This window comes from Lagenorhynchus albirostris, chromosome 17 (assembly GCF_949774975.1).
Source record: "Lagenorhynchus albirostris chromosome 17, mLagAlb1.1, whole genome shotgun sequence".
NCBI lineage: Eukaryota > Metazoa > Chordata > Mammalia > Artiodactyla > Delphinidae > Lagenorhynchus > Lagenorhynchus albirostris.
Window position 1 is genome coordinate 16,272,215 of NC_083111.1, and position 24,821 is coordinate 16,297,035.

Sequence of the window (24,821 nt, forward strand, 5' to 3'; positions counted from 1 at the left end):
GGTATATGTGTGCTGCGTGGGGGCCCACCACATGCATCTGGGGCTGCCTAGGAGCACAGGGACATGTGGGGAGCAGAGACCACAGTGTGAGGCTGTGAGGCACACTGGGCAGCAGTGGCTCCTTTGAAACTGTTCTGCTTTACAGGCCCTGGCACTCTGGCCTTGGTTGGGAGCAGTGGCCTGACGGCCTCTGAAATGCCCTCGGTGTCATTCTCCCATTGCCTTAATAGGTCCTGCCTTTTGTTTAGGTGACTGACTGACCTCCTCATTCTCTTGGTGAACAGCGCTGGACTTCTGAAATAGCCTGTCCTTCTACTCCCCCTGGCAAATGTGACCACACATTTCATATTCTCTCCTGAATAGGCTTTCTCATTTTTAAGACCTGGACAGACTGAGAATTTTTCAAATTTTTTAAGTCCGCTTCCCTTTCCATTAAACAATTCCATCTTTAAGTCACTTCTCTCTTCTCTCATTTTACTGAAAACAGTCACGAGAAGCCAAGCCACACCTTCACACTGTGCCTGGAAATTTCCTCAGCCAAATGTCCAATTTCATCGCTCACAAGTTCTAGCTTCTCCAAAACACGAGAACACACAATCCAGCCAAGTTCTTTGCCACTTTAGAACAAGGATGACCTTCCCTCCATTGTCCAGTAACATGACCCTCATTTCCACCTGGACCTCATCACAGTGGCCTTCACTGTCCATATGCCTATCAAAAATCTGTTCAGGACTGGGTTTGCGCTAAGAAAATTGAGGCTTTCTCTACACCTCTCCTCTTTTCTTTCTGAGCTTTCACCAGAATTGCCCTCAGTGGTTCATTCATGGCAATGTAGGCTTTTTCTAGCATGCACCTCAAAATGCTTCCAGCCTCTACTCATTACCCAGGTCTAAAGCCGGTTCCACATTTGTAGGTATTTGTTACATCAGCACCTCCACATCCCAGTACCAATTTCATGTCTTAGTCCATTCAGGTTGCTATAACAAAATACCATAAACTGGGGCTGCCCTGGTGGCGCAGTGGTTGAGAGTCCGCCTGCCGATGCAGGGGACGCGGGTTCGTGCCCCAGTCCGGGAGGATCCCGCATGCCGCGGAACGGCTGGGCCCATGAGCCATGGCCGCTGAGCCTGTGCGTCTGGAGCCTGTGCTCCACAACGGGAGAGGCCACAACAGTGAGAGGCCCATGTACCGCAAAAAAAAAAAAAAAAAAAAAAAAAAATTACCATAAACTGGTGAGTCATAAACAATAAACATTATTTCTCGTGGTTTTGGAGGCTGGAAAGTCCAAGATCAAAGCACCTGGCAGATGTGATGTCTGTGGTGAGCCCTCTTCCTGTTCACAGAGGTCTAGCTTCTCACTGTGTCCTCACATGTGATCTCTGGGGTCTCTTTTATAAGGGCACTAATCCCATTTCCAAAGGCTCCACCCTCACAACCTAATCACCTCTCAAAAGGTCCCACCTCCAAGTACCATCACATTGGGGACTAGGAGTTCAGCATATGAACTTGAGGGGAACACAGACATTCAATCTATAGCTGTGGGACCCCAATAAACAGGCAGCAGTCCCCAAGCTTTACCTGAGAGACTTGCAAGTTGGCAGGCAAGACTCTGCACCCACCACCCCTGGCCTGTCACACCTCCACAGCCTCCTCCACTACTTTGATCCACAAGACAGTGGATCAGTTGGGAGCACTTCATCACCAAGAAAAGGTTGAGGACTCCTCCTGGGCAGCACTTGAAACCTTAAGAGGGCAGTTCTACTCTGATGGGCTTATGTTGAGAAATCCACGTTTTGTTAAATATGTTGTAATTTGTCTTAAAATGATGTTTTGTGTTGTATTTCCATACATACAGGAAGTGTAAGTATAGCCCAATAATGGGTTTTCATTTGTTAAAAGAGAATGGTTCTTAACTTTGCATGCCAGCGGTAGTAGATGGTTGCGATAAATGACAGTTCTCATGGATGAAGAGACCACAATAAGGCAGTTAATTAAGAAGGAGTAAACTTATAAATTAGAAAAGGGAGCAAGAATTAAGAAAAAATTTAGTGCAAGTAGGAACCTTAAATGTTCAGCAACCAACAAGCAGAGAGTTTGTTGAAATCAGAAACCGATCTTGCTAGGTTTTTGAAGGTTAAGACCTGTGGAGCTAATAGTTGGCAGGTGTTATGGATGATGTTTGTGTCCCCACAAAATTCATGGGTTGAAGCCCTAACCCCCAATGGGATGGTGTTTGGAAGTGGGGCCTTCAGAAGGTAATTATGTTTAGATGATGTCATGAGGGTATAAAAAATATAAAATTCAACCAAGTAAATTTGAAGATCTAATTGGCTTTGTTCAACAATTCATGAATCGGGCTGCATGAGGGGTTGTACAAAATGGAAAGTTTTTATAGAAAGAACAGAGGGAGCTATTAGCAAAAGGAAAGAAAGGATTATTTTTAGACCAGGATATCTTCTTTTGGGGAGGCAGGGAGAGACACCAAGGGTTTATCATGCAAGTCCTCATCTAAAACATAATTAAGGTCTATCCTATTATCAAGAACAACCTTGGCCAGAGAGTCTAAGGATCTTTGCTGGGCAACTAATACCTTAACAACAGAATCTGCAATGTCTTCAAGAAATAAGGAGGGGTTTCTGATCATATTCCCATTTGTATCTATTCCTAATCAGGGAATGAATTTATTCACAGGGATTGCTGTGTTTATTCATTTAAGCCAGGGGTCAGTTATAGATTTTCTCCTAGCCTGAAATAGAGTCATCCTAAATTCTAGAGGTAACCCCTTGTCCACCCCTGGCCTTGGCAGGGGCCTGAGAGATACGGATACTTGTGTTATCTTTCCAGGTCAATGCCAGAGTGAAGGAAAAAATAGAAAGCATTCTTAGTTAAAGAATGAAGTCTTGAGCCATTGTCTTGGGTGGAAATATTCTGCGTTGATGTCAGCTACTTCTCTTTGTCAGTTTGATTAGGAGATCTCCAGCATTTGTACAGGACCAAGTGTCAGGTGGTGTCTTGGTCAGCTGTGACATGTGTACCCAAGACTCAAATCTCTGAAGTTTGATTGCTGTCTGCACAGTGAGGAGGACCTGGTACAGTCCCTTCCAGGGAGACTTAAGGGCAGTCTTTGTTCTAAGTGATTCCAAATCCAAAGGGTGGGAGAAAATTGGAAATGTTAGTTGGAGAGTCATGGCCAAATATTTGGGAAACTAGAAGAATTCAGGATCCAGTCCAGTTCACTGATATAACAAGGCCTCAAAGATAATTAGTAGGACTAGAATCTAATTTCTACAAAAGTGCAAACATAATTTTTCTCTTTAAAATACTGCCACTTTTTTTTTTTTTAACCAAGGAAAATCACAGTAAAATTAATTTGTTCAATAGTAAGTACGAAAATAAGAATGCTCACTGAGAGGTTCTGAATTCTGGGAAGATCAGGTAGGGAGAAAAAGTAAATGTTTCATCGTTGCTCACAAAGGTATATCTTACCAAATTGTCAATAGCTTAAAAGAAAAGATTTCTTTACATCTGGAAAAAACATTTTAAGAACGAGCAATATTTTAAACACAGTCATAAAAATTATAATCACCCTCATTAGTTCATTTAGTCTCATGTTATGAATTCTTGTTCTGCTTGAATCCAGTTTGTCCATTATTTCTCTCAGCCTTGCTTTATGATCGAGGGTGATAGGGACAGTGAGAATTGCCAGAAGTTTGCAAGGTTTTTGTTAAGGCTCATATGGTTTTCCCAGTGAAGTGGGTGGCTCGATCCTTGGAGATTGTGGAAGATATTCTCCATATGAGGAACACATTCTCTAACAGTTTCTTTGCCACTGTAAGGGCATCAGCCTTGCAGCAAGGGAATGCTTCAGCTCATCTGGAAAACATACTTAAAATACCAGGAGCATACTGAGAGCCCACGCTAAGTGGCAGTTGAATAAAGTCCAGCTGCAGGTGTTCAAGTGTCCAGAGGGAGGAGGTCTGAGGCCTCTCTCTAGGGACAAAAATTGTTTTTTGTTTTTAAATGAGCTAGGTAACTAAAGGAATTCAAACAGAAAAAGAAAAATAGGGTTTGCCAGGGAGCCAGGAAGAACCAAGAGGCCATCTTAGGTTTCTCAACAGCCATTGTTTACCCATCTTAATTTCTCTGACTCAGGAGCAGACTGTTGTCATGTTTCAAAGACATCGAGATGGCGAAAGCCCGGCCATGAGGGGTCATTTTTTACAGAAGCAGAGTAGACTTCATCCACACGTGCCACAATCTTTATAGATTCTATTGCTGCTGCCCTTGCACGAAAGTCAGGCAGGGCGTTCCTCTGATACTCAGGTTCAGACCTTATAATGTGAGCCTCAGTTTTGATTACAGACAACATTTTATACCAGGGCATATCAGACTTCTAGGAATTTTACATAATTTCTGGAACACTTGTAAAATCCACCTATGCAGAAACAACATAAAGAAGGCTTAATGTTACTTCTTATTTGACAGTGTTTCCCAGGTAATTTAACACATCAAGTAAACCTAATTAGTTTTAAAAATCTTTTGGAATATTCCAGAGACCCTCTGGAAAAATCTCAAAGTTTCTCCCAGGTCAAAAAGACTTCATTTTTATAATTTAATTTTGGGAAGTTTGTCCAAAATGTCAAAGTTTTGGACACTTAACTAACTAGGATCACAGAACAATATGAAACAATACTTAATTGTTTAGCAGATGAAAGAAAATTAAGTTCTAGTTTTACATAAGTACAGTGTTGATATTAAAGGTTAATTTTCTTTTTTTTTTTTTTCGGTACGCGGGCCTCTCACTGTTGTGGCCTCGCCCGTTGCGGAGCACAGCCTCCGGACGCGCAGGCCCAGCGGCCATGGCTCACGGGCCCAGCCGCTCCGCGGGATGTGGGATCCTCCTGGACCGGGGCACGAACCCGTGTCTCCCGCACCAGCAGGCAGACCCTCAACCACTGCGCCACCAGGGAAGCCCTAAAGGTTAATTTTCAAAAACCTCATAACAATAATTCAATTTTAGCCAGCTTGATTACACAGGGTAAAATCCTCTTTCTCTCTTCAGCCTTTTGAATACCTTTAGTTTGTCCTTCATTACCAGAAGTTCCATTTTAGACAGCATTACTCTCATTTCCCTTAACAAAACTGCATCTTCATTCCTTATACCTTTTCTTAACCAAAAAACACATCACACAGAGTTGCTTCTCTTATTATTTCCAGTAGTTTTCATTGCATATATTAATTAGAATTCTTCACCTTTAGAAAGTTTAATTTCTAGTGAAAACTAAGAAGTAAACAATTATAAATGGTCTTTTATATTAGCATTCTGTGGCTTTATAAATACTTTTTATAATTTCTAGAAACATCTTTTTCATAGACAGTTTCTCAGTGTGGTGTCAAACATGTTTACTAATAGATCCAAATTTATCTTTAGTTTCTCTGTAATAAGAAGCCCCAAATCGATAAACCTATGTTCAGTAATTGTTTCAGTACTTTTTTTTCTTATTTGAGAATGACCTAAATAGTCAATGAATTTTTATCATTTAACTTAGTCTTAGCAAAACTTTAAGATTTTAGGTTACTGAAAAGATTTGGGAAACTTATTTGAAAAGTTGACCTAAAATTTTTTATCCTACTTCTATTTACTTAATTTACTTGCTCTTAACAGTTATGTTTAGATTACTTATGAAAATTTTATGATACCACGTTATTTTTCTTGCTAACAAACTTGTAAGCCTAGGTAGAATAAAAGTATTATATTTAATGCTGATAATTCTAAACACATGTCTGTTTTAATTAAACCAACAAATTGAAACTAGCTTTTATATACTAATTATCTTAGATCTTGTGAACTTGAAAACATTAGGGTTAGTTTCTGTTACATTTTTGAGAACTTTGCAATGCCCAATCCTTACACGCTTGTCTTCAAACCAACTACATAGAGCTTTTTTACAAATTAATTTTGTCAATACCATCCAGAGGTAGAAAAATACCATAATTCTACACACATATATTTGGAAACACATGGATGCAAACAGGTGATCTTAGAAGACAGTTTAATTCCCTAAATTTCAAATGATCTTTTTCCCACTTTTTGTTTTCCTTCTGATAATAATTATCTCCCTGCAGTTTGCACTTTAATGAGATTACCTAGATAGTTCACATTTCTATATCAAAGGCACAGGGACAAGCTTTTGAGATAAACAGGGGAGGTTTGAGGACTGGCAGAAGAGATTGGTGGACTTAGAATTGTTTCTGAAGCCACATCTCTGGTCCTATAAAGACTAGATTTGTAAAACAAGAACAGCTGTTTTTAATACCTCAAAGAATTGGGTTGCCACTTAAATGATACCTAAGGACTGACACACCCACCCACCTAGTGTTGGAATGTTTCTTTCCTTCTGAGTACATTTAGCTTAGGGGAGAAGCCCTAAAAAATCAGGCTCTGAATGTCAGCTTCCAATTTGGCCAATTTTTGGATCATAAATTTATTAAATCCTTTCAAATATCTTGTCAGGTTTTAGCCAGAACAAACAATAAATATTTGTAGCAATATTGAATGACCCCATCAATTTTAGTTTTAGTTTCCCCTTGGCCGTTTGAGGGAATAACATAGCAGTTTACCAGGAAATCTCTCAGAATCCTGTAAACTTTGGAAGGGGCCCAGACAGGGACACTTAAGTTGATATTGAAGAACTTGCACGGGACCTTTGAGGATAATCTCTTTTCCAGTGCCCTGGCTGATTATAATTGAGACATCAGTTCCTGAGCCAGTGTTTTGATAATGGACCTCTCGAGTGTGTAGTGGGGGAGGCCTAGGTGTGGTTTTGGGTCTCTGGCTCTGGAGCTGTCGTAGCTGTAAAGCTATTAACTTGGCAGATTTCTGTTTGTGATCCTGCTCCAGGATCCTTTCAAAATGCGCAGCTTGGGCTTCCCTGGTGGCGCAGTGGTTGAGAGTCCGCCTGCCGATGCAGGGGACACGGGTTCGTGCCCCGGTCTGGGAAGATCCCACGTGACGCGGAGCGGCTGGGCCCGTGAGCCATGGCCGCTGAGCCTGCGCGTCCGGAGCCTGTGCTCCGCAGCGGGAGAGGCCACAGCGGTGAGAGGCCCGCGAACCGCAAAAAAAAAAAGAAAAAAAAAAAAAGAAAATGCTCAGCTGTAGTCACAACTTCAGTCAGGCTTGTGGCACCCCATCTATATTCTGCCTTTTTATAATGGCTGTGAAAGATCAGTTGCTATTTTGTGAGCCCTTTATCGTTGTGGATCTGGAATATCATCCTTGGGGTTTTGCCCTCTTGCTTCCTGCATCTAATTTTGGGCTTTCCCAGGTCCCACTGATGCCGAAAGCTTGGCCTCTGTGCATCGGTGCCGAATCAAATCTCGGAGACAGAGTTTTAGGTGACGTAGAAAAGAATGGCTTTATCACTTTGCCAGGCAAAGGGAGACACAGCAGGCTCCTGCCCTCGAAAACTGTGTGTCCCAAGCCGGGAGGATTTGATGAGGAGTTTTGTTGTTTTTTTTTAATTAATTAATTAATTTTTAACATTTCTATTGGAGTATAATTGCTTTACAATGGTGTGTTAGTTTCTGCTGTATAACAAAGTGAATCAGCTATACGTATACATATATCTCCATATCTCCTCCCTTTTGCGTCTCCCTCCCACCCTCCCTATCCCACCCCTCTAGGTGGTCACAAAGCACCGAGCTGATCTCCCTGTGCTATGTGGCTGCTTCCCACTAGCTATCTATTTTATGTTTGGTAGTGTACACATGTCCATGTGTACACTCTCTCACTTCATCCCAGCTTCCCCTTCCCCCTCCCCATGTCCTCAAGTCCATTCTCTAGTAGGTCCGTGTCTTTATTCCCGTCTTACCCCTAGATTCTTCATAACCTTTTTTTTTCCCTTAAATTCCATATATATGTGTTAGCATATGGTATTTGTTTTTCTCTTTCTGACTTAACTTCACTGTGTATGACAGACTAGTTCAAGGGTGGGGGTGCTGACGAGATTAGGGTGTGAGCAGGGCCTGCAGTCTTCTAGTCTGTTCTCAGGTGATCTTCTCCACGAGCTGCTCTGGTTCCTTTAATCTCTGGTGGTTTCTTGGCTACTCCTCCCTTGATTAACAACTGTTCAAATCTGCCCTTTGGAACTCAAGGAGGGTCACAGAGGCTAGAGTCTTCCCTGCAAACAAGAAATGGGGGACAGAGAGGCTCCCATGGGGACCTGCTCAGTTTCACTGCGGACATGTATACAAGCTGATACAGATCTGGCATCCCAGGGTCATAGGCCCTGAAAACAAGTCTAAATTCTTCAAAACCTTTTGGGGTTCCTCCCTAGGTTTAGGAAATTCTCTGTGAGGCAGTTCATCAGTAACCTTGGGTAGTTTTATTATAAATGGTAACTGCCTAATATTCTCTTCAGAGTGGAAAGGCAGCTCAGAGTTAGTAAAACGTGAATGAGCTCTCAGGTGAAAAAGGAAAGAAGGAAGCAATAGAAATGTCAGTAATCTTTTTGCTTTAGGTACCTCTTGTATCTTTTTTTTTTTTGTATTGAAAAATCATGTTTATTGATTAGACAAAGAGATACAAGATAACTGTTGGTTTTAAACTAAAGTTATTTTCCAGTTGGGTCTAAGAAATAATTAAGGTGTTAGGGTTTAATGCATGATTTATTTTCATTAAATCACTTTGGAACTTCATCCTTTACATTAAAATGTGTTTGTCAAATTAGGATTTTTGATTTGGAGACCAACAAGAAATATTGTTTTAGTTTTTGTTATTTATTATATTTAGCATAGAGTTTGTGCTCATTAAAGCATATTATGATTTGTCTGTATTATAGCATGAAATAAGAAAAAGGAATATTCATTCGATACAAATAAAATGGATGAATTAGAGTCAATTTAACATTTTGTGTAATTTTCTCAGTTGATTGGTTAGTAATTTAGTGATCTTTGTGTAGTGATTTTTTTTTAACATCTTTATTGGAGTATAATTGCTTTACAATGGTGTGTTAGTTTCTGCTGTATAACAAAGTGAATCAGCTATACGTATACATATATCCCCATATCTCCTCCCTCTTGCGTCTCTCTCCCACCCTCCCTATCCCACCTCTCTAGGTGGTCACAAAGCACCGAGCTGATCTCCCTGTGCTATGCGGCTGCTTCCCACTAGCTATCTATTTTACATTTGGTACTGGTACCTCTTGTATCTTTAATTTTGTATCAGCTTTTTGCACAGAATCTTTCAATGAAGCTATTGATATTTTGGAATTTTGAAATCTTTTGTAGGCTTTTGCATAGCCTTGGCTTTAAAGTGTACTTTTTAAATGATCTTATTGGTTTGGAATGTTCCCCATAGGACCATTGTAATTCCCCTGAGTGCTGGTAGCAGTTTGGTAGGTTCTTGGCCACCAATAGAGTTTAGCCCATATTGCAGCCATGTCTAGCTGCAAATGGGGTGCAAATCACATTTCTATTTGATCATATATTGGAGCCCCCAACATGATGGCTACAAAACCAAGCTCTCAGGACATAAAACAAGCTTCTACACAAAATAAGGCAAACATGTGCACCTTAATATGTCAGCAGTAACTAGAGATGTTACTGCATCCTGTCTTTTGACAGTTCCCTACGTGGAATTTGGGGAAGGATTCCAAACAAATGGGGAATTGCAGCCTAAACCATCAGCAGTTCCCATCATGGAATCTGGGAACAGAATCAAGGGCTGGGGTTTTCCACTACTGGCAATAACCAAAAGATATTACTGAATCCTGGGAATTGTGCTCTGAAAGGCTAGGGACTTGGCTCTGGGCAGAGCTGGCTGCCAGCTCAGCTGAGCTCCAGACAGAATCCACTACTAGATTAAGCTGACCTGCCGTGTAAAGGAAAGCCAATTAGGTTGGGAGCTTGAATACAAAAAGAGTGGAGCTCGGGACTTCCCTGGTGGTGCAGTGGTTAAGAATCTGCCTGCCAATGCAGGGGACACGGATTCGAGCCCTGGTTCGGGAAGATCCCACATGCCGCGGAGCAACTAAGCCCGTGCACCACAACTACTGAGCCTGCGCTCTAGAGCCTGTGAGCCACAACTGCTGAGCCTGTGTGCCACAACTCCTGAAGCCTGCGTGCCTGGATCCTGTGTTCCACAGCAAGAGAAGCCACCACAATGAGAAGCCCGCGCACCGCAACAAAGAGTAGCCCCCGCTCACCGCAACTAGAGAAAAGCCTGCATGCAGCAATGAAGACCCAAAGCAGCCAAAAATAAATAAAAATTTTTAAAAAATTAAAAGTTAAAAAAAAAAGAGTGGAGCTCAACCAAGAGGAACTTAACATGGCCCTAGGAAATGGTGGGAAAAAGAGTGAACTCAAAAAGGTTCTCTGGGCACCATGCCTATGTATCTGGTTGCCCCCAAGTGCCACTGGAAACTCACTTCAATCCCATCACTGCTACCAAATATGTAAAAAAACAGAACAAAACAAAATTCAGCCAATAGAAAGAATAGAAAGATCTAATTGTCCTTAGATTTGTGAATCAGGCAGCATCCCGTCTAGCAACTGGAAAGGTGCTCCAAGGAGTTATACAAAATGGAAGGCTTTTACAGGAAGAAGGGTGGGTAAGGGAGCTATTAGCAAAAGCAAAGAAAGGATTACTTTTAGGCCAGGACACCTTCTTTTTGGGGGGAAGGGAACTGCAAGGGTTTTTTCATGCAGATGCATCCTCCTGAGGGGGATGAAGACAGCCTATCTGATAGATTACCTTACTGGTGTTTGACCAGAAAATTCCAGACTCATTGATTAAGATTACATTTCTGGGGAAGGTCACAGCTGCAATTAAGTCAGTTATTAAGTCTAGGTTTGGTATCATGGGCTTTAGCACAAATGATGTCATTTTGGACCTGTGGTTTTCTCTTTAACACTGACTAAGACATCAGGTTTATTATGAATTTGATTAATTTGTTCCAGTGAATGAGTCCTTTTTTTAATAGTTACTGAATTTTTTTGTTGTTATAAAGTCTTGTTTCTTTTATTTGTAGATTATTGGTATCCAGAGTTATCAGTTGTTTCCTTGTAGCTGAATCTGCTGGGTTATATATTTCAGATCATTGTTTGCACTATGTATCACACCTTTCCAGTAACTGGTAGCAGCAAAACTAGAATACCCAGGTGACAGTGAAGACATCACGAGAATTCCCATAAAGTGAGAGATGTTTTAAGACTTCCGGATCTTTAATATGTTCACCTGATATATAAGTCTAGTCCTTTTCTTGGTGAATGAAAGTTGAAGTTGTTAAAAAATATGTTCTTGTTAGAATGTGTGGTATTGATGTAATGATTGAAACCCTGGTTTTTTTGTTGTTGTTTTTTTGTTGTTTTTTTTGCGGTACTCGGGCCTTTCACTGTTGTGGCCTCTCCCGTTGCGGAGCACAGGCTCCGGATGCGCAGGCTCAGCGGCCATGGCTCACGGGCCCAGCCGCTCCGCGGCATGTGGGATCGTCCCGGACCGGGGCACGAACCCGTGTCCCATGCATCGGCAGGCGGACTCTCAACCACTGCGCCACCAGGCAAGCCCTGAAACCCTGTTTTTGCCCTCAGGGTGTTCATCCTTGTTCTCAAATAGAAAGCTGACCTGGGAGGGGGATTCTAAATATTGACTGGACTCAAATTGTGAATAGTTTCTGCTTCATCTGTTTCAAGTATAGCAAATCATTCTAAGTTTGATTCCAAATATTTTGCATGTAACCAATGATCTCAGTCTCTTTTGAGATTAATATTATTTCCAAATGACCAACTATTCCTTCTGAGATTAGATGGCATTTTTAAGTGACATATCCCTCTGATTCTTTCTTAGAAAGAAAGCAGGCCACTTCAGATAATCCCATTACTTTCTGGTAAGGATTTTTTTTATTACTGATTTTATTTATTCTCAGAAGCACCTGGAAATGATTCCTCCACCACTCCTGATCTGCTGTCTGGAATCGTGGTTCTATGGTGAACTAGGTGGCTGGGCCAGTTATCCAGCCATCAGGATCAACTGGACTTTCAGCCTTCTCCCCTGACACAGGTCTCTGGATTCCCTGAGTTATCTCGTGTTCTCATGGCTTCCCCTCACTCTTTCTGGAGCCCTGAGAAGCAGAGTTAAGTAGTGGTTAAAAGCATGGATTCGAGTTTCAGACAGATCTCAGTTTAAATCTTGGCTCTGCTAGGTAAATATTATGTAACATTGGGAATGATTCTTTCTTCATCTATAAAAGGGGCATCCTTGGGAATTTCCTGGTGGTCTATTGGTTAGGACTTAGCACTTTCACTGCCATGGGCCTAGGGTTCAATCCCTTGTCGGCGAAGTAAGATCCCGCAAGCCGCTCACTTATGCAATGGTCATGGGGGTTAAAATGAGATGATGTTTGTGAAGTACCTGAGAGTACCTGCACACGGGAGGGATGCACTAGATATCAGTTTCCTACGTATCAGACCCATTCTTCTGCTTGCTTTTCCAAGTTTCAGTTCAAAACTGACCTCAGGTAGCTGTCCCGTTGGAACAAATGTAACAAGGATTCACGCATTGATATCAATAACTGCTAATACTGAGTTTCAGGGAAGTTATGCATCTTTCCTAAGATGGTAGAGTAAATGGCAAAGTCAAGGGCCAAACGCAGGGTGGTCCGCATGCCTTTGACCACTCCACCAGACAGCCTCCCAGGAGCTGCTGCCAAACCCACACACACGAGGAGCTCCTCTCAGAGGCAGTTTGAGATAAAGAGCAGAGTGGATGGCCAACAGCCAAACATAAGCAAAAGTCCTTCATCAGAGGATTTACAGTATCCTCTCTCGACAGCAGGGAGGAAGCACAACCATTTCTCCACACACTAGCTGATACTGAATATTATTGGCCTTTGTTACCTTTGACTTGCTGATGAACGAAAACTATCACTTTGCTGGACATTTGTATCAATATTTCTTCTTCAGTAGTAGTTTAGATTTGATTTTGACTGATTTCTAATGTCCATTCATTCAAAGGAATTTTCTAAAGGAAATAAGAAAATAGCTTACTGATAAAATGTTATTTAGAGGACCTAACAACAGAATTTTGATATGCTAGTATTATTATTAAAAAGTAGTGAACAGCTGTTTTCTAATAAAATCAAAATAACAGAAAATACGTTTCAGATGCTGTTGCATGATATTTTGAGTAAGAAAAACAGAGATATCATAAACCCCTAGAGCCGGACAGAAGTTTCCAATAGACCTACACCATATGTTAGGTCTCTGGTCAATATTAGGTGCAGTATTTGTGTCAGTCATTTTTCTCTCTTAGGTAATTGTGTTTTCTTCAAGTTGTGCCATTTTCTTAATGCACTGCACTCTCAACATTGGGACCTGAGCATCTAGACAGAAGTAGTATCTTTTTGCAATTTGTTTTTCAACAATTAGTATTACAGAGCCTGAGGTTAGGGATGATGCCCAAGGCTTGAGACCTCATAAAAACATATGTATATGTTGTTTACACTTGCACAAATATGTATGTATCCATACAGATCTCTTTTAGTAGAATGTTGTGTTGGGGCAAATGCACCATTAACTAAAATATTTCACATACTAAAGCACAAAGTGAATCTCAACAAGTATCAAAGAATTTTTGTACACGAGAGAGACTATCCTCTGAGTAGAATGCAGTTAAATTAGCAATAATTAATCAAAAGATATCCTCTACATACTTTTGGAGTATTAAAGACCTTGTAATTCATGAGTCAATAAAAAAAATCATAATTGAAATCTTAGTTTTGAATATAGAAGAAATTGCAAATAAAATATTTGCATATTGGACCCGCCAATATGCTAGAAAAATATATCAGAACCAATTATTATTTAGCCTAAGAATGCAAAAATGAGTTACCATTAGAAACTCTATTAAAGTAAGTTAGCACATTAACAATTAATTGGGATATTACATTATAAATTAAGAGGAAAAACGATGGCCTATTAAGATAAAAATTGGGGGGAATTGTTTATGATATGGAAAAAATAAAATGAGGTCCCAAATTCACACTACCCACAAAAATAAACTCCAAATGGTTTCAGAGATTCAACTTGAAAAGTAAACTTGAAGACTTCTGAAAGAAAATCTAGTTCAATTTATTTATGACATTAGGATAAAGAAAGATTTCTTGAACACAACATTAAATGAACAAAACATAAAAGAACAGATTAATAAAATTTATTAAATTATTATTTTTAGAAAACTGATTAAATGAAAATATCCCCTATAAACAAACAAACATACACAAGTTACAAACTGGGAGAGGATATGCAACGTAATTAGCAAAAAGGAATTCATATAAAGAATGTATTGTAAAAGTCCCCCAACCCAGTTGGAAGATGGTCAATGGATTGTTATTTAGTGACCTATAAACATATTAAGATATGCTCACCATGAACTAGCAATATGATAAGTTTTCACACCTACCAGTTGGCAGATATTCTGGTAATACTAAGTGTTGGTGAGGAAGTGGGAAATGGGAGCTCGTATACTGCTTGTGGGAATATAAATTAGTACAATCACTTTGCAGAGCAATTTAGGAATATCCACTAAAATTGAGGAAGCACATACCTGGGAGACGAGGGACTGTTATTTTTGTAGCAAATCTTATGGAGCGACTTGATTCTCAAAACCATGAAAAAATACAATTGAATAAAATTTTAAATATTAATTTAAAATAAAAAGAATAACAAGGAACAATGCCTGGGAATGTAGGCTGAAGCCAAACTTTAAAAGCCCCTGAATATTAAACCAAACTCTATTTGTAATTGATTCAGGTAGTAATGGTAAGTTACTGGATGGTTTGAACAATGAAGTAAAGCTATTCTTTAAGACTGTCTTGCCAATATGTGGAAAATAATTTGGAGAGGTCAGTGACCAGTAAGGAAACATTGCATTAGTCCAGGAATAGACTCTAAAAAGCTGAACTAGGGGATGGTGCTAGGAATTGAGAAGAGAAGACAATATAGATTCTAGAAATATCCCATCTGCTGAGTCTACCTGCTGCCCTGCACTGCTGTTGGTGCTAGTACAATACCTCTGCCCCACTCAGGACACCCTCAATCTCACTTGTCCTATGGTCCCCTCAGCCCTTAGAGCCTCCAGGCCCTTTTGGACAAAGTAGCCTGTAAGATCACTGCCTAACTCACAACCTTATCCTCCTGGCCTTTCCTGAGGTCAGCCCCTAGGCCCAATGAGTATCATTTCACTCTTTTGGAAGATAACTTTACTGAATTGCCTTACATGCACACCAAAGAAGCAAACTGACTCCTCAATTTTCTCTTCATCATTGGTTTTATGAGCACCCTGTGATCTACCTTCCATAAATCAAGCACAGTCTCAATGATTAAAGCCATCACTCTGGCAAGAAAGTTAATATCCTGTGAACTAGCAAATTATTTCTATACATATGTCCCAGAGAAACGGTCACACATGTGAACACAAAGACATGTGTGAGGATGTTCATTATAGTATTGTTCTTCAGCAAAATACTGAGAACAGTTTTAATGTATCTCAAAAGAGGATAATATTCATACAATGGAATACAATAGAGCAGCTAAATAGATGAGCAAAACACTGCATTTGTAAAGAGTGATGAATCTCTAAAGCTGAGGAAAATAAAGTCCCAATTGTGACAACAGTTTTGAAAATATAGGTAATAAAAGTATAGCAACATACAAGGGAAGGACTGACATCCACCACAGGCCAGTAGTGTCCCTGGGTACCGAGAGAAAGGAACAGTGTAGACTAGGTAGGGATTTGACTATTTTTTTTTGTTTGATTTCTCTAAAGAATGTAAAGCCAGTATGATTACATGTTAATATTTGCTAATGGGGGATGGTAATAAAACAGGGTCCATTATATTATTTTATATACTTTTCTGAATGCTTAAAACAATTAAGGAAACAAAAAGGCAAATCATGTGCTTTAGAGTCAAACTGACCTTAGGGAGTTTTTTGTTTGTGGGTTTTCCTCCTTTTTTTCCTTCCTTTCTTTTTCTTTCTTTCTCTCTTTCCTTCTTCCTTTCTTTTGTTTTTATTTATTTTTAAATTTAATTTTATTTTATTGTGACAAGAACACAGCATGAGACCTACCCTCTTTTTTTTTTCAGTTTTTAAAGTTCTTTTTCATATTCTTTTCCATTTTGGTTTCTCACAGGATATTGAATATAGTTCCCTGTGCTATACAGTAGGACCTTGTTTTTTATCCATTCTGTATATAATACTTTGCATCTGTTAACCCCAAACTCCCAATCCATCTCTCCCCCGCTCCCCTCCCCCTTGGCAACACAAGTCTGTTCGCTATGTCTGTGAGTCTGTTTCTGACTTGTAAATAAGTTCATTTGTGCCATATTTTAGATTCCACATATAGGTGATACCATATGGTATTTGTCTTTCTCTTTCTGACTGACTCCACTTAGTATGATAAGCTCTAGGTCCATCCATGTTGCTGCAAACGGCATTATTTCATTCTTTTATATGGTTAAGTAGTATTCCATTGTATATATCTACCACATCTTCTTTACCCATTCATCTGTTGATAGACATTTGGGTTGTTTCCATGTCTTGGCTATTGTAAACAGTGCTGCTCTGAACATTGGGGTGCGTGTATCTTTTTGAATTATAGTTTTGTCTGGATATATGTTCTGCTCAGGAGTGGGATTGCTGGATCATATGGCAACTCTATTTTTAGTTTTTTGAGGAACCTCCATACTGTTCTCCATAGTGGCTGCACCAATTTACATTCCCACCAACAGTGTAGGAGGGTTCCTTTTCTCCACACCCTCTCCAGAGTTTATTGTTTGTGGACTTTTTAAGGATGGCCATTCTGATTGGTGTGAGGTGGTACCTCGTTGTAGTTTTGATTTGCATTTTTCCAGTAATCAGTGATAACGAGCATCTTTTCATGTGTCTATTGGCCATCTGTATGTCTTCTTTAAGAAATGAGACCTACCCTCTTAACAATTTTTAAGGGTACAATGGTGTGTTGTACGATAAGTAAAATGTTGTAGAGCAGATCTCTAGAACTTTGGTTTATCACCCCCCCTTTCCCCCCCTCTGCAGCCCCTGACCACAACCATTCCATTCTAACCTCCGTTCAGTTTTCCTTAGTGGCTGTACCATTTTACATTCCTACCAACAGTGTACAAGGATTCCAATTTCTCCACATCCTCACCAACACGAGTTGTGTTTTTTTGTTATTCTTTTGTTTTGTTTTTAATAATTGCAATCCCAACAGGTGTGAGGTAATACCCCGTTGTGTTTTTGATTTGTATTCCCCCAATAATTAGTGACATTGAGCATCTTTACATATACCTGTTGTTCATTTGCATGTCTTCTTTGGAGAAATGTCTATTCAATTCTGCAGCCCATTTTAAAAATTGGGTTATTAGGTTTTTTTTACTATTAAGTTATAGGATTTCCTTACATATTTTAGAAATTACCCCTTATCAGATATGTGGTTTGCAAATATTTTCTCCCATTCTGTAGGTTCCCTTTTTGTCTGTCGATTGTTTCCTTTGCTGTGCAGAAGCTTTTTAGTTTCATGTGGTCCCACATGTCTGTTTTTGCTTTGGATGCCTGTGCTTTCATGTCAAATCCATAAAAACACTGCCAAAACCAATGTCATGAAGATTTTCCTCTACATTTTCTTCTAGAAATTTTACAGTTTCAAGTCTTACATTTAAATCTTCTATCCATTCTGAGTTGATTTTTGTGTATGGCATATGATAAGGGTCCAATTTCATTATTTGCATGTGGATATCAGTTTTCTCAGCATCATTTGTTGAAGAGAATATGCTTTCTCCATTGTGCATTCTTAGCACACTTGTCAAAAATCAGTTGTCTGAATATGCATGGATTTATTTCTAGGCTCTTGATTCTGTTCCATTGCTCTATATGTCTGTCTTTATGTCAGTATTATCATACTCTTTTAATTACTGTAGCTTTGTAATAGACTCGAAAATTAGTAAGTGTGATGCCTCCACCTTTCTTGTTCTTTCTCATGATTGATTTGACTATTAATATTCTTTTGTGGTTCCACATGGATTTTAGAATTGTTTTTTTCTATTTCTGTGAAACACGCATTGGAATTTTGATATGGATTGCATTACGTTTGTAGATTACTTTGAGTAGTACGACAGTTTGAAAATATTAAGTCTTCCATTCTATTAACATGGCTTTCTTTCCATTTGTTTTTATCTTCTTTAATTTCTTTCAGTAATGTTTTATAGTTTCCAGTGTACAAGTCTTTCATCTCTTTAGTTAAGTTTATTCAAAAGTTTTTTTATTCTTTTTGGTGCTATTATAAATGGGATTCCTTTCCTAATTTCTTTTTCAAATACTTTGTTGTTAGTATATAGAAATGCAACTGATTCTTGCATGTTAATTTTGTATCCTAAAGCTTTATTGAATTTTTAATATTAGTTATAATAGTTTTTCATGACGTCTTTAGGATTCTTGGTATGTAAGAGCATGTCATCTCAAGCAGGGACAGTTTTACTTCTTCCTTTCCAATTTGGATGCCTTTTATTTCTTTTTCTTGCCTAATTGCTCTGCTTAGGGCTTCCAGTACTATCTTGAATACAAGTAACAAGAGTGTGTGTCCTTGCCTTATTCCTGGTTTTAGAGGGAAGCTTTCAGTTTTTCACCACTGAGTATGAAGTTAGCTCTGGGCTTTTCATAAATACCTTTATTTTGTTGAGTTCTTCCTTCTATTCTAGTTTTTTATCATTAAAGGGTTTAGAAGTTTGATGAATGCTTTTTCTGTGTATATTGAGATGATCATGTGACTTATAGTTTATTAATATCGTGTATCTCATTAATTGATTTTTGTCTGCTGAATCATCCTTGCATCCCAGGGATAAATCCCACTTGGTCATGGTGTATAATTCTTTTAATGTGCTGTTGAATTCAGTTTGCTAGCATTTTCTTAAGGATTTTTGCATCTACATTCATCAAGGATATTGGTCTGTAGTAGTTTTCTCTTTTTCTGGTGCTTTTGTCTGGTTTTGGTATCACAGTAATGCTAGCCTCAAGAGTTTGAAATGTCCTTTCCTCTTCAATTTTTGAGAAGAGTTAGAGAAAGCTTGGTATTAATTCTTCTTTAAATGTTTAGCAGATCTTATTTTTAAAGATAATATCTCGACTTAACAGCTACATGATTGAGAGAGTAAAAATAGCTACCTCATATCTTTTTTCATCTTTAAATGAGAAAATAGACATAAAGTTCTAACACAGAGTATGGAATATAAAGGAAGCTTAATTAAAGGTAGTTTTTCTTTCCCTCTATCTCAGTAGGCATATAAGGAAAACTCAATAAATGCTCATAGAATTTTTAAAACTTACCTACACACACATTGAATTTATATATTACTGTAACAACTTTTAGTAGGTATCTGGTATTGGATAGCACCTGATATAAGCTTCCAACTTTTATACAATAAACAACATAATATGTTCTTATTATATATAATATAAATGTTTCAGACATTACATGAAATTTCTAAAACTCTTATATGTTCTGGTATAATGTTATAAGTCATAATTCTAGTTATTACTTTAAAATGTATATCTCAGAAATAACTAAATTTCCTTGTCAATTGAGTTATTATGAACTTTCATCAAATCTTTAACCATGGTCATTTTTTTTTTTTTTTTTTCTGGTACGCGGGCCTCTCACTGTTGTGGCCTCTCCCGTTGTGGAGCACAGGCTCCGGACGCGCAGGCTCAGCGGTCGTGGCTCATGGGCCCAGCCGCTCTGCGGCATGTGGGATCTTCCCGGACCGGGGCACGAACCCGTGTCCCCTGCATCGGCAGGCGGACTCTCAACCACTGCGCCACCAGGGAAGCCCTAACCATGGTCATTTTTAAGTCTTTTGTCATTTACAGACAGTTCTGGGTGTACTCTGATGCTTTGGCAAAAATGTTCCTATAAAAGGGTTTCATCTTCAAGGAATTCATGGAAAAGACTCTGACAAGTACAGGTTTCTGGTAACTGACTATACTGCTGAACTGAATGAATAAGTATTTTCAGAACTCTAATGGAAAACTGATGAATTCATAAAAGTGCTAGCAAAAGATCAAGATGAAAAAAATTAATTACATGGGACTGAGTGAACTGATGAGGATGATTATAGTTTTTGTGATTTTCTGTTTGAATAAAAAAAAGTGACACTTTAAAAAATATTTGATTAGTGATTTGTTATGACATTTACAGAAATAAATTAAGATAATAAGTTTTTATTCTTTATTAGTACATTAATATATTTTCAAAGTTAACCTTCAGACCTTAAAAATAACATATTTTGGGGAAAGTATATTATCAGAAATTGTTCAATAAATCCAAAAAACATGATTGCAAGAACGTTAATGTCTAACTCGTTACCAAAAAACTATGAAAGCTCTTTTTCTGGAAGGCTTCGATGCAAAATGATTCAGATCCTTTCCAAATATATTTTCTGGAATTATTATTCTGTCTTATTTTCTGTATTTAACCCTAGATTCTGTGAGTAGAATTCCAAAACATCTGATGGGTGTATGAAAATTTTCTATTTGATTTGCATTCTACACTGGGCACTCTATTCTTCCTTTTCATTTACAAGAAGGTCACCTAAGTAACACCTAAAATAATGAAATTTAACTTTTGTTTAGACATACTGACTTCCTAAAACATCAAAACTGAGTTTCTAACCTACTTCATTTGTTAGACTGGAATTTTGCCAGTGTTATACTTTCCCTTTCAATATATTATGCATAGGTAAGAACAATGTATAACTGGAAATTGGGGAATATTTCAAATCTGTTTTCAACTGTCCAAATGTTCTGACTTTAACTTAGCAGGTTATACTTAAATATTGATCCTATCCTTAGTATTTAGGAACCACCTTAGCAACATTAATTTTATTAATGACTACTTAAAATACAGTATGATTAAATGTCTTAAACTTACAATTGCATTTACAATAGGAGAGATTTCTTTTTCTCAGTATTATTATAAGGAATTTCCTAATTTTTGTAATGTTCAGGTTGATTTTTTAAGTGCCAATACATGCAAATATTTTCATTTGGTTATTTTCACTAGTATATTTTTCTAAATACTATCCTTAAATGGGATTATTTGTTGTATAGTTCACACAAATAAAGGCATTTAAGTTAGTTCATATCAACCACATTAAGTTAGATTTGGTTCATTTGTGGTTCTATGTAGTACTATTGCTTTTCTCCCCACTTTGAAAATGAGATTCTTACAATAGAAATATTACTAAAATATAACAAAAAAGAAAAGCCAGATGAAAGTTACTTTGTATGAAATTTGCCTCTTGCTGTGTAAAATTAGTGACAATAAGGTTTATGATGCTGACGATATATCAGGTAATGGCTGTGGAAATGGCTGGGTGTTTGCACAGGTAGACACGTGCACACACAGAATGAGTGTAACTTGATCTAGATGGAATTTCACTTTGAAAGAAGTAATTTACTGCATATATGATCCATTAGCTCTGATCAAGGGAAAGTATTCCAGAAAAAAATTGTAGTACCTCCTGTAAAGAATTTCTTAGATGAATGTTCTGTGCTATTTTTAACTTTGAACAGATTAGTCTTTTCTTAGGTCCTTGTCAGATAAAATAAGTCTTCATCAGACTAAAATGAAATTGCATATTTTAAAGTTTATTTGAAGATGAGCTTACTTTGGGTCAAAGATCGAAACGTGTAATTTAAATGCAAATTATGTAATTGAATATGGAAACCAGTGTGTAACTATTATCAAGGGTCTCTTTCAAAATTAACTCAGCTTGTGGAGTCTGACACATTCTTTTCCATGTTGTTGGAGTGACTTCTTGAACTGGCACACCTGTCGCTAATTTGAAAGGAGCTTTTAAACGGTCTCAGGGAAAGCTTTCCACCCTCCCACCGCCCATCTGTCTCCCATTCAGGTTGCCACAGCAACTGGCGTCTGCTCTTGCAGATCTTTCCCATTACTTTAGCAATGACTTAGTTCGGCAGGGTGACCTCCCGACTAGACTTCCTAGCTAGAAATTTGTGTATCCTTAGCCCTCTCTCACACACACAGCCGCCACACTCCACTGATCACAAATGCCCCTCATATTCTGTCCTTCTCCTTCTTACAGCTGTTTCCTGAACTCTCCGAGGACCACATTTCCACTTTTAGGCTGTTACAAGGCTCTCCCTAAGCTCTCCCCCTTTCATCTCCTGAGTCACTGATCACATGTCTTTTGCTTCAGACACATTAAGTGCTCACCTTTCCTGGAACATTTCTGGCCCTTTCACTACTCTGTGACTTTTTCCTCCTGGCTCTATTTTATTTTATTTTATTTGGCCACGCGGCACGACATGGGGGATCTTAGTTCCCCTACTAGGGATCAATCCCGTGCTCCCGGCAGTGGAAGCGTGGACTCTTAACCACTGGACGGCCAGGGAAGTCCCTGGCTCTAACTCTGCTTAGCCGAAAAAACAAAAAGCCAAAAAACAGAAACTACTCACCGGTCAATATTCGTCTCAAATGCCACCACCTCCTTGAAGCCTTCCCTGACTGACTCTTCTGGGCTACAACAGCATATCTTTTACAGCACATAGTATATTGTAGTACAACAGTTTTGTTGGGTTTTTTTGCGGTACGCGGGCCTCTCACTGTTGTGACCTCTCCCGTTGCGGAGCACAGGCTCCGGACGCGCAGGCTCAGCGGCCATGGCTCACGGGCCCAGCCGCTCCGCGGCATGTGGGATATTCCCGGACCGGGGCACGAACCCGTGTCCCCTGCATCGGCAGGCGGACTCTCAACCACTGCGCCACCAGGGAAGCCCAACAGTTTTTTTTTTAATAAATTTATTTTATTTATTTATTTTTGGCTGCGTTGGGTCTTCGTTGCTGCGCTTCAGCTTTCTCTAGTTGCGGCGAGCGGGGGCTTCTCTTCGTTGCGGTGCGTGGGTTTCTCATTGCAGTGGCTTCTCTTGTTGCAGAGCATGGGCTCTAGGTGCGCAGGCTTCAGTAGTTGTGGCACACGGGCTTAGTTGCTCTGCGGCATGTGGGATCTTCCCGGACCAGGGCTTGAACCCGCGTCCCCTGCACTGGCAGGTGGATTCTTAACCACTGCACCACCAGGGAAGCCCTGTATAACTTATTTTTAACTACAGCCTCCCCCCCACTAAACTAAGCTTCCTGAGAGCAGGGATGACTTCTTGTCTGGGTCACTGACACAGCTGCATTTTAGATTACATGTCTGCTATAAGAAATGTATTCTTTTTTTCTTTTAGAATTAACTGCAGATATGCATTCTGAGAGCATGGAAATACCTCACAAACTACTGTGACCATCCTGTCGCCAAGGTGAGGCTGCCCCCCCACAGTCCACAAATGCTCGGTCCAGCATAATTCCAAGAGACAAAAGGGCAAAGAGGCTGCCACCGCCCACACAAACAACGCTCCACTGCAATGGGACTAAAAATTGTTGGGAGATTTATCCTGATATGTGTGCTTTTCTTCAAATAGCATTGTGTGTTGCTTGCTGATTTTAAGGCCTGACTTAATCAATGCCATGACCCCAAACCGTACTTTTAGCTCCTGTAAGAATCCAGTGCTTCTGAATATTAGCTTTACTTAGTGACATCAGTTTGTTTTAACATCCCTGTCAGGGATTCTACTGTGAGAGGAGATGTAAATTAGGCTTTATATTACTTATTCCGAGTAGCTCAGGAGCAGAATTTTCATGAAATGATCTTTGAAAATTCAGAAGACCCTGTTTACCATGGTCGCATAATCCAGTTTCTCCCTCACTAGCCCATCTGATATCTTATGGGGGGAAAAAATGAGTATTTTAGGCAGGAGACAAACTCAAGGGAAAGAAGGGGTTTGGGGTGAAAATGGGGGGCAGATGAGAACTCCAGTTTTGGTGAAATGGATGCTCACTCGGTGTACCAAGATTCTCAATCTGCCAGCTTCCTCTACTTTTCCGCTCCATTTGACTCCCGGCACCTGCAAGGTCAGCTGCTCCAAGAAGCAATTTATAAACCTGCAGTTCATATAGTGGTTGCCGTTCCAGGACTGACATGAAATTAAATCAGTCTTGAGTGCTGCAAGATACAAAAGCTACCTTCTGAGTTTACTGAGCCCTCCACGACTCCTCATAAATCTTGGAAAGGTAGCATTCCACCAGTAACTGCCCAGTTTCTCCGCTCCCAAAAGGACCTTGAAATGGAAACAACGATGTTTTCTTTGAGGCCATATTTCGTACCACAGAGAGGAAGATGTACATGGAAGCCACATTCTTATAAGTACCCTTTTCCAACTCTGAGGCAAGCACTGGGTAAGACAGTGTTAAATGAACCCTTAACTTACTACTCCACGTTCCAAATTATTGGAGCCACAAGGTATAAAGACACCCACGAAAAGCTGACTGTACCACAAAGGTTCTATATTGTTTTTCAAGAGCAGAAGGTAAGATTTTAAAAATTCGATGAGCCTATAAACATGTCTTTGCTACAAATGTGTCACCTCTCAATTTCCAGGGACTCTGAAGCTTATTGCCGGCGGCTCATCCACGTGGCTGAAAAGGAGTCTGAAGCAGACGCTGTCACGTGGTCATGCTGAGTTCTACCCGAAGGTAACACACATTTCTTGAATGTTTTAAAACTTAGTCTTAAAGCATAAGTCAAATTTGCCTTAAAATTTTGTGACGCAGAGTCCATTGCAAAGTGCTTTTTAGGCATTAACACTTAACTTTTCCCAAGCCCCTCTGAACAAAGTATTATTACAATCCCCCGTGATGGTTAATTT

At 39.4% G+C, this 24,821-nt stretch overlaps 1 long non-coding RNA gene across 1 annotated transcript in view; it reads right to left on the bottom strand.

The window, feature by feature from the left end:
• Positions 1 to 24,821, bottom strand: part of LOC132508002 (uncharacterized) — a 429,503-nt gene that overhangs the window by 247,032 nt on the left and 157,650 nt on the right. The gene's annotated exons all lie outside the window — the stretch shown is intronic.